The sequence below is a fragment of the Chiloscyllium punctatum genome, chromosome 9 (assembly GCF_047496795.1).
Source record: "Chiloscyllium punctatum isolate Juve2018m chromosome 9, sChiPun1.3, whole genome shotgun sequence".
Classification (NCBI taxonomy): Eukaryota; Metazoa; Chordata; class Chondrichthyes; order Orectolobiformes; family Hemiscylliidae; genus Chiloscyllium; species Chiloscyllium punctatum.
The window spans coordinates 97,612,156-97,623,150 of NC_092747.1; the positions used below are offsets into that span (position 1 = coordinate 97,612,156).

Here is a 10,995-nt window from a genome sequence, read left to right on the forward strand (position 1 = left end):
CGAAAGGTTTTAAAACAGAGATGCCAAGTTGTCTAGTTGGAAAGCCAAAAAAGTAAGCAGCCTATGAGGCCTTGGGGCTTTTTTATGGAACAAGAAGGCATTTGGTATGCTTTCCTTTTAGAGAATTGAGTATAGGAGTTTGGAGATCAGGTTGCAGCTGAACAGAACATTTTTAGAATTTTGTGTGTAATTTTGGTCTCTCTCCTATAGGAAGTATCTTGTGAAACTTGAAAAGGTTCACAAAAGATTTACAAGAATGTTGCCAGGGTTGGAGGGTTTGAATTATAGGGAGAGGCTGAATAGACTGGGGCTGTTTTCCCTGCAGCCATTGGAGGCTGAGGGGTGACCTTACAGAGGTTTAAATAATCATGAGGGGCATGGATAGGGTAGATAGATAGGTATTTTCCCTGGGGTGGAGAAATCAAAAACCAGAGGACGTAGATTTAGTGCAAGAGGAGAAAGATTTAAAAGAGACCTAAGGGACAACTTTTTCACACAGAGGATGGTGATGTATGGAATGAGCTGCCAGAGGAAGTGTTTGAGGCTGGTACAATTACCGCATTTAACAGGCATCTGGATGGGTATATGAATAAGAAGGGTTTAGAAGGATAGGGGCTAAGTGCTGGGAGATGGGACTAGAATAGGTTTGGATACCTAATTGGCATGGATGAGTTGGACCAAAGGCTCTGTTTCTGTGCTGTACATCTCTATGACTCTATGATTGTATTAGAAGCAGCCTCGCTGAGTGTGGTCAAGCTCTTACAAAACCAGGATTTTTTGATTAGCTTTCAGCAGTTGCTGTTGGGGTCTTGAAGAAGTGAAAGTTATTTTCTGCCTCTCTTGGTTACACCCATAAACTGGGGATTCTCTGCCTGCAACAGGAGTTGTATATGAGACAATCTGTGTTCTGACGATGACTTTTTGCCAAGCCTGTGTTTATGTGATGTTACTGTATTGGAACAGTTACTGTTTTGGAGTAAAATTATCTGTAATTCTGTCAAGTTTCTCGGTAGAGTAAAAGTTTTCCAAGTTCCTCTTTCTTTTGTTGTATTTTAACTATAGTGTTTGAATAAATTGTGTTTTGCTTAGCATCAAGTAGTTTGACCAATTGAATTGGATGTGGAACACAGCAACTTACATTCGCCTTTACAAGAAGAAAAGGTCAGGGTCTAGGCTACTTTCTTAACATATTTTGAGGTTTTGATCTTGTCCATAACAATATTTACACCAAAGGCCCTGAATGCTGTCACAGTCATTTTCTTTGCTTCATATCTAGAGAATGAAAAGTGATGACAGGAAATCCAGCTCATGGTGGACACCATCAGCCCTGGGTCCAGAGTGTGTTGCTGAAAAAGCACAACAGGTCAGGCAGCATCCGAGGACCAGGATAATTGACGTTTTGGGCCAGAGCCCCTCATCAGGAACGTTCTTCATTCCTGATGAAGCACTCTGACCCGAAACATCGATTCTCCTGCTCCTCGAATGCTGCCTGACCTGCTGTGCTTTTCCAGCAACACCCTCTCAACTCTGATTTTCAGCATCTACAGAACTCACTTCCTCCTACCATCAGCCCTGGGCCTGCCTGGTTGTCAGGTACATCTCCAAAAGCCTCCATGTCCCCTTTTACCTGTCAACCAGGCACCAGCAGCTCATTTCTGCTCATATCCCCAGTGTGAATTCTGAACTTCGCTTACAACTATCCTCTCTGTCCCCTAAGGCCCAGAATTATAGGCCATCACAGATTCTTAGGGAATGTTTCTCATTCCCCAAATTCACTGGGGAGCAGTGTTTCAGCTTTCTGAACTTTGCCAAGGAGATGTGATCGAGCTATGTCACCAATTGCAGCTCCAACTGGGTATGGACAGCCCTATCCCTGGTTGTCAAGGTCACCATGGCCCATAACTGTTACAAGTAAAAGAATGCAGGAAATGACATCAGCCAATCTCCAGATTGCCTTGCATCATTGTGTCAGCGAGACGCTGGACCTCAATTGGGGCATTCAGTTCCCATTCCTCGTGGAAAGAGAAAGCATGATAAGAGATTTTAGGCAGCACCATAGACTACGCTAACATTGTACTGCCTGCTCTCCATCAGCAATTTTGTATCAATATAAAATCATAATATTCCCTGATACTGCGATGTCTTTGCAATGACAAGCAGCAAGCCATGATGCCTGGTTTTATTGCAGTGGTCATGATTTATTCATCCTGTGCTAGGTTGTCGGTGCCACATTTAATCCTACCAATGCATCAGAATGTAACTTCGCTGCTGGACAGGAAGGAATACCTCCTTCTGAAGTGCTTCATGCCACTTGTCCAGGGCCTGGGCACAAACACAGAACCTGCCCACAATGTGAACCATGCCATACACTGTACATCTAAATTCTTCTGAAGTAAGAGGGTTTCTGCTTCTACCACCTTCAAGGCAGTGAGTTCCACATTCCCATCACCCTCTGGGTGAAAAAGACCTTCCTCAACCTTCTGCTCCTTACCTTATATCTATGATCCTTGGTCAAGGAGAAAAGTTTCTTCCTGTCTACCTTATCTATGTCATTCATGGTCTTATACATTTCAATCTTGTCCTCTCTCAATTTCTCTGCTCTAAGGAAAACAACCCCATTCTGTCCAATCTCTCTTCATAACTGAAACTTACCAGCCCAGACCACATTCTGGTAACAAAAACAGAAGTTGCTGGAAACGCTCAGCAGTTGTTGGTAGCATCTGTGATGAGAAATCAAAGTTAATGTTTCAGGTCCAGTGATCCTTCTTCAGAACATTCTGGTAAATCTCCTCTACACCCATCACATCCATCCTATAATGGGATTCCACAGCTGCACACAATACAGTAGCTGTAACCTAACCAATGCTTTAAACAGTTCTAGCATAACATCCCTGCTCTTAAACTCTATACTTCAGCTAATTATGCCATGTACCAAGTATACCATATACCTTCTTACCTCTTTTTCCACCTGTCCTAATACCTAAAGAAACTAGTGGATATACACACCAAGGTCCCTCTGATCCTCAGTACTTCCCAGGGTCCTATTGTTCATCATGTCTTCTCTTGCCTTGTTTGTCCTGTCCAAGTGTATCATAGCAATTGATTCCATTTGCCACTGATCAGCTCATCTGACCTGCCCATCTATATCCTCCTGTAACCCCTAAGGCTATCCCCATCACTATTTACTACCCCACCAGTTTTTGTGTCATCTGTTCTTGAGCAGACAGCTTGTTTTACTGAGATGTGACTGTCTCGAGTTTAACTCCAAACCAAATTCCCCAAGAAAATGCTGCTTGTGGGCATCCTGAAGAACCAACTCTCAGCTGCACTGAGCAGTCAATGGTTCCCTCTGACCCCTGACCCTCTCAGTAGCACAGAACCAATGACCTTCTACTGCTTCCTCAACTCTCAAAAGATTTCATCTGAGTCCCAATTGCTTGAGCTACAAAACAGCTCCCAGGACTTCACTGACTTCACTTCAAAACTAAGTTAAAAATTATACCACACCAGGTTATAGTCCAACAGGTTTATGTGGAAGCACTAGTTTTCAGAGCACTGCTCCTTCATCAGGTAGTTGTGGAGTATAATATTGTAAGGTACAGATTATATAGTGAAAGTTTACAATGTGATGCAATCAAAATGATATATTGAAAACGACCTTGATGGTTTGTTAAGACTCTCATCTTTCAGAATGACCATTTATTGAACTAGCTAATACCAACTCTTTATCTACATGGAGTCACTTATCCTACACTTAAGTAACTCACTGATTAACTCTTATTCACTGATCCTTGAACTGAATGACCTACTAAAAGCCTTCACAGTAGTACTCCATATTCAAGTCAAAATTGAATGTAGCAATCTATTGAGCATTCAGTGTTTTACAGGTGCCAACTTGAAGGACACAGAGACCAGAAAAGAATGATTTCATTTCAGACTTCTGGCCCAAGCCTCTCTAGGAATGTGATCACGCATGTAATAGAGAAGCTTATCACTCTAGGTGTCATAGCTTGATAAGTTCAGTTGTCCATAATCTTCTTTTAAAAGCTTCAGAGCAAAGATAAATGCATAATAGAGAAGGATGAGTAAAGGATTAGAGTGGGTAAGGGGCTGGATAGGAGAGGGTGTAAGGAGGGTAGGTCAAGCAGGTAAAATGTTACGTTAGTGGTGGATGGGGTGATAGATAAGCAAGGTAGCAAATACATAGGGTGGCAGATGAATGTGATGCTGGTTGGATGGGAAGTAAGTGGAAGGGTGAGATGAGTACAATCACAGGAAATAAGTGAGTAGGTGAACTGGGAGCTTAGTTGGGTTAGGTTGTGAGAGTCGGGCGGATTGGAGAGTAAGGCAGTGAGGCATTGTGTTGTGTTGGAAGAATTAGGGGTACCAAAGGAACTGTGGGTATCAAGGGAATAGTTGGGTGGTTAGGGCTATTTAGGTCAGGCTGAGGGGGGAAGGTGGGGAATGTCTGCAGGAATTGTGAGAAGACATTGGTGAGAGACCTGCAGGGAGTTGGGAATCAGAGGTAGTTAGCTGGTGGGGTTAATCAGGTCAAGTGGGGGTATTTTGGGGGTGACAATGAGAGAGTCAGTAAAAAGGGACTGGGAAGGTCAGTTGGATACAGTTACTATGTTTTTCCCTGTTTCACATTTCCTGGGTAACTGTCAGGTAAGTGTTGTTAGAACCTTTGCTGAATTTACACTATTCTTGTTTTTTATTCTTTTATAAATTTTGATTTGGAGCTGTGAACTGGGATTTGTGAGTTGAAGATGACTTGTGGACTTTGAGAAACAGTTTGTGGTAAAAGGAAAAGAAGAGACCAAACAAGCTTTTGTTTGTGAAGCTAAACTTGGAGGTTAATTGTAGGCTGATTCCTAACTAAAAAAGTTTCCTTCAGGTACAGCAACCCGAGGAAGGGCATTGTGTTTCAACAGATAGCATAAGTTAGCTTATAATGAGGTTAGTACCTGGGAAATGGTTCCAGCAAGTATGGAAGAGACCCTATGTTCAAGCAAATGACAGACATTGAGTAGGGCTGAGAAGTGGCAGATGGAGTTTAATTCAGATAAATGTGAAGTGCTGCATTTTGGGAAAGCAAATCTTAGCAGGACTTATACACTTAATGGAGAAAGTGAGGACTGCAGATTCCTGAAGAAGGGCTTATGCCCGAAATGTCGATTCTCCTAGTCCTTGGATGCTGCCTGACTTGCTGCGCTTTTCCAGCAACACATGTTTCAGCTTATACGCTTAATAGTAAGGTCCTAGGGAGTATTGCTGAACAAAGAGACCTTGGAGTGCAGATTCATAGCTCCCTGAAAGTGGAGTCGCAGGTAGATAGGATAGTGAAGAAAGCGCTTGGTATGCTTTCCTTTATTGGTCAGAGTATTGAGTACAGGAGTTGGGAGGTCATGTTGCGGCTATTGAGCACATTGGAATATTGCGTACAATTCTGGTCTCCTTCCTATTGGAAAGATGTTGTGAAACTTGAAAGAGTTCAGAAAGGATTTACAAGGATGTTGCCAAGATTGGAGGATTTGAGCTATAGGGAGAGGCTGAACAGACTGGGGCTGTTTTTCCTGGAGCATTGGAGGCTGAGGGGTGACCTTATAGAGGTTTATAAAGTCATGAGGGGCATAGATAGGATAAATAGACAAAGTCTTTTCCCTGGGTTGAGGTGACCAGAAATAGAGGGCATTGGTTTAGGGTGAGAGGGGAAAGATATCAAAGAGGTCTCAGGGGCAACTTTTTCACACAGACGGTGGTATATTTACGGAATGAGCTTCCAGATGACGTAGTGAAGGCTGGTACAATTGCAACATTTAAAAGGCATCTCAATGGGTATATGAATAGGAAGGGTTTGGAGAGATATGGGCCGGTGCTGCCAGGTGGGACTAGATTGGCTTGGGATATCTGGTCGGCATGGACGGGGTTGGACCGAAGGGTCTGTTTCTGTGCTGTGCATCTCTATGACTGTATCTATTGAGGCCTCAGAAAAAAAGTAAGCCAGTCTCTCAGGGCAGAAGCAGAATTGAAGGTTTTTTTTTTAACTTTTATTTTCTGAGAGTAAACCTAGGCTGCTGGAACAACACAAAGATTTTGAAAGTTCCCTTCTAACTTGCCTTACCAGCTTTTGGAAGCTTGTGGTTAGAAAGCTGAGTTAGAAATATTACTAACTGCACCTGAGTGAAATGAAAAGGTGCCCTGATCAATATCTCTAGAAAAGCGACCAAGGAATCCACATCAATGCCTGCAAGACAATGCATTTTGAAAACCATGTAAGTAATCTGGCCAATTTTGTTATTTTCTTTTGTTTATTGCTTAACTGTGTTTGTTTGTCTGTGTTATGGACTAGACCAGACTCTCTCAAAATATATTAAGAAGGTAGCCTAAACCCTATTTTTTTTCTTATTTTAAGGTAAATGTTGGGTTCTGTGTTCCACATGCAATTCAGTTGGTCAAACTACTTGACATTAAGCAAAACATAATTTATTCAAACGCTATAGTTAAAATACAACAAAAGAAAGAGCTACTTGAAATAACAACTCTATTGGAAAATGTGACAGAAAAATAGATTATTTTTCCACTAAACAATAACTTTTTCAACACAATTACATTCCATAAACACACCCTTGGCAAAAGACAAATTCAGAAAACAGCATTGCCTCACATGCAGCTCTCACAGCCAGGAGACAGATATCCAGAAAAAACTCAGAAATAGAGTTTAGGAGCTGGGAGAGATTCACTGCTTCTAACCCAGCTGAGACTCCAGCAACTACTGTTGCTGAGATAAAGCTAGACATCCTGGTTTTGCCGGAACTCGACCTCACCCATTCAGGATGCTTCTATTGTTTCAACTTATTTTTTAAAAGTCCTCACAAGCTGGTTACTTTCTTGCAGACTGCTCATTACTTCACGTTCAATCTCTCTTTCAAAAAAAAAGGACAATATAATCTCTTAAAGCCAGAACATCGTCAAAGTCTGTTATCTTTTGTGTGAATGGGGATTGAAAACACATGTTACAGGTTTAAAAGCATTAATTATATTACCCTGTTGTTTAATTTTCTTTATGCCAAAGTAATTAAATATGTAATAAGTTGTTAAGTCTTTTGTTTAAGATACAAAACCATGTCGGGAATTAATTATTTGCAAATTTTGTGATTGGTTATTCAAAAGTCTGGTTAGGAACTTTTTGAGTAAATGTTCAGAGTCTTCAATTTTACTGTATTGCAAATACAGAGGTAGAAAGGCAGGTTTGGTTTGGCTGACTGTTACCGTATCTTAACAGTAAGTTGAAACCACCCAACATCTCCAACTGGAGACATTTTCAGACAGCTCTGGTGGGTGGAGAAATTATTCATTTGAAATTCAAGTGTTCAATGCATTTCTCGCATTGTTCTGGCATTGGGACTTCTGAGGGGTTCTTTCACACATTGTTGGTGTATGTCCAATCTCTGACCAGAGACTTGGGCTAACAATTCTGTCACAGATATCAATGGTTTTATTTTTGATATACTTTAATTTTTCTATGTGATGCCATTTATTGCTGTTCATACATAGTGTTTGCTTATACTGAACACCATGGTACAGCTTCTTTAGAGATATTGATCCATTAAAATGAGATTAGTCATGTTTCATTATAACTGTTCAGACAGAAGGGCTGGTTGGATTGAAGCCATTAGTAGTATGACTGTTGATTTTCCAGCTGACTGTGTCTTTCATATAAGAGACAAGTGAAATATGGTAACCAGCAACTGACAGCTTTGCCATAAATTGGACTAAGTTGGGAGGAGTTGGGTACAAACAGAGAAGGAGATTACCACAGGGGAGGCTTAGAGAGGAAGTGGGATTGGACCATGTTTTGCATTCATTATCTATCAGTCCCTTGAAGGGATAAACTTTACTGCAGGTTTCTGGCTTTTGATGATCGGAACAATGCAGGTCCTGGGTTCACATTTACTGGTTGCAGGATCTGTTCACGATTTATCCTGATCATGGTTCCAAAGCGAGAAGCTGTCTCAACTTGACCCCTCTATTTTCCTGACACTATCACCCAGCCTGCCACCCCAGGGCTGGTTAAGACTTGTCCAAAATCTTCACCTTTCTGAATAGTCTGCAGTGGTCCCTTTAAACACCATTTTTGGGGGCTGGCCTATGCCACGTAACAATTAGTAGAACATATCTGGCATAACTTCCCCAATTACTGTTTTAAAATTGCTCTCTACTCATATCCTGTTATTGTTAATTTCTTTATTGGTGATCTGAGTGATCAGGTTAAAGTGATTAAAAGGTTTTGTTAGGGTAGATGGAGAGGAACAATTTCCTCCAGATCATTCTTAAAACTAGAGTGAGGTTATTCAGAGCTAATGTCAGGAAACACTTCTTCTGACAAGAGATACTGGCATTCCAGAACATAGTCTCAAACTGCTGCCAATTGAGGTTAGGTCATTGAAAATGCTAAATCTGTGTTCGATCGATTCTTGTTGGGTAAGAGTATTAAGGATTACAGGGTCATGATGAATGCAGAGAGAATAACTATGATCTGATTGAGTTGGAGAAAGAGCTTGAGGGATGTAAAGCTTTACTCTAGTTCCTATGTTCTAATGCTGTTATGAGATCACACTGACCGGACCCCACCAGGGATTAAATTCTCACATCCTGCCATGGTCAGGAATGAAGCAGAGGTGGCCCAAAGTGCTAGCACCAGCCATCATTCTGGCAACCAATCTCACTGCCATTTTTTAATGAGGTCAATTCAGGACTAGGAGGAGCAACTGTCCTCATGAGGAAGGCGGCTGAATAACAGCCTTGATAAGAACAGTTCATTCCAGTTTCCTGATGTGAAAAGAATATATTGAATACCTTGTTACAGCTCCTTTAATTATCTTCAATCCATTAACAAGAGATTGGTCCTGTTTCATTATAACTGTTTAGGTAAAAGGGCTGGTTGGATTGGAGCCATTAGCGGTGTGACAGGTTTGATATTCCAGCTGACCGTATCCGTTATGTAAAAGGCAAGTCAAACGTGGTAACCAGCAAACTGACAGCTTTGCCACAAATTGGAGTAAGTTGAGTACAGACAGAGGAGATGATTGTAAGAGAAAGCCCCAGGGTCGAGCACCCAGTAGCTGTTGGCAAGGGATTGTGTGGGGGGTGGCATTGTTCCATGCAGACACAGAGGGCCTACCTGCCTATTTGGGTCGGTAAGAAGCCATGGGATGTTCTAAAAAGGATCTTCAGTGGGGACCTGGCTGCTGAATCAGTTTATATTGAAAGATTTGTAAATGAGCATCTCCATGAAGCAACCTCACATTTTGTTTACTTTTCATTGAGGGTCACTGCTCCAACAAAGTTCTGATGACATGGACATGGGTGGAAAAGGATTCTCCTGGCTGTGCTGGCATTTTCCTTATCGCTTTCATTGAGCGGCTACGTCGGAGGATGAAAATCAGCCACTTACTGTATAATGACAAAAGCCATTCAGTAAATCAACCTAGATCCCCTCATTTGTGCAGAGGAATTCTGTTTCAAAGTAAAAGAGTGAACTTCAGGATAGAGAAAGGAACATTGTTAGAAAAGAAGTGAGAACACAGGAACAGCAGACCAGAAGGTCAACATATGTGTACAGGAGGGGATTGATCTCATTTATAAGAGAAAAGAGCAGCTGCAAAGAAAATGGTCCTTTTCGGATTGAATGAGGGAATTGGTGCAGACATTCAATTCTGAAATAAATTTAATTGTGGCATGCGAGACATATAAACTATTGGTATAATTTCACACATCTGGCACAATACTTTGTAAAACACTCTTCTGTAAAGTGATATAGTAAATATGTTATTCATGCAGCAACATTTTGTGTGATGGTCTACATTCTGTCAATAAGTTTCAATTTAAACTGAATTGCATGGTGACTTCTCCTAAATATTAAACATCTTGAAGTGCTTTATGACTTTGCCATTCATATTAGTTGACTGTGGGAAATGCTCAAGCAGTATTTCGTTACAGTGATGAATGCAGCCATTTCTTTTGGTTTTTTGCCAACTGATATTTCACTTTAGTGTGGGGGGGTAAAGGAAGGAGATCGAAAAAAATGTAACATCAATGCAATTTCTTATCTGTCAACAAAATATATTTAAAAATCAAGATTAGAGTGGTGCTGGAAAAGCATAGCAGGTCAGGCAGCATCCAAGCAGCAGGAAAATCGACGTTTCGGGCAAAAGCCCTTCATCAGGAATGATGATCAGAAATGATGATCAGATCATCAGAAATGATCTCTCCACCCCCGAGACTTCCAGCCTCATTCCTGATGAAGGGCTTTTATTCGAAATATCAATTTTCCTGCTCCTCAGATGCTGCTTGACCTGCTGTGCTTTTCCAGCACCACTTCTAATCTTGACTCTAATCTCCAGCGTCTGCAGTCCTCACTTTCAAATAAAATATATAAAAACCCGACAGTTACTCAGTTAATACTGAATATGGATAATGCTGAAAGGAGGAAAATGTTGTCAAAGCTTCCAAAACCCAAGATAAATCATTTGTTGTGAGATATGATTCCATGATTGGACATCACTTGTTGATCAAGCCTGAATTGGCCGATAGGTACAACCTGCAACTGATTTAAGATAATTAGCTAAGTTCATGGCTGGCTCATTTACACTTACTAAGCATCATACATTATTTGCAGAGAAAAGTTTGTTGCAAACAAAATAAAATGTTTTCAAGTCTTACACCTTATTTGTTATTAACCTGGGGTTTAGGAGCATACAGCTCCTTGTTGCTTTTTCAATAGTTGTGCCAGAGACAAACCAGAGTCAACATTAGTATCTTTCTTCTGATAGCATAAATCATTTTTGCCTTCTTGCATCTATCTGGATGAGTGGAAGACAAATTACTTTAATGATATGTCTCTCTTTACAGCTTGATTCAAGAATTTCTTAGTACTCACATTCTTCTCCTTTGAATCATAAAATCATAGAAGACCTAACAGTGTGGAAACAG

The 10,995-nt window shown here is 41.0% G+C and overlaps 1 long non-coding RNA gene across 1 annotated transcript in view; it reads left to right on the forward strand.

Moving 5' to 3' along the window:
- LOC140481024 (uncharacterized) overlaps positions 1-9,771 on the forward strand; it is a 36,768-nt gene extending 26,997 nt beyond the window's left edge. The window contains exon 3 of the long non-coding RNA XR_011961459.1: positions 9,331-9,771. This is a non-coding gene — a long non-coding RNA (uncharacterized lncRNA). The remainder of the gene's footprint in view (positions 1-9,330) is intronic.
- The last annotated feature ends 1,224 nt before the right edge of the window (positions 9,772-10,995 follow it).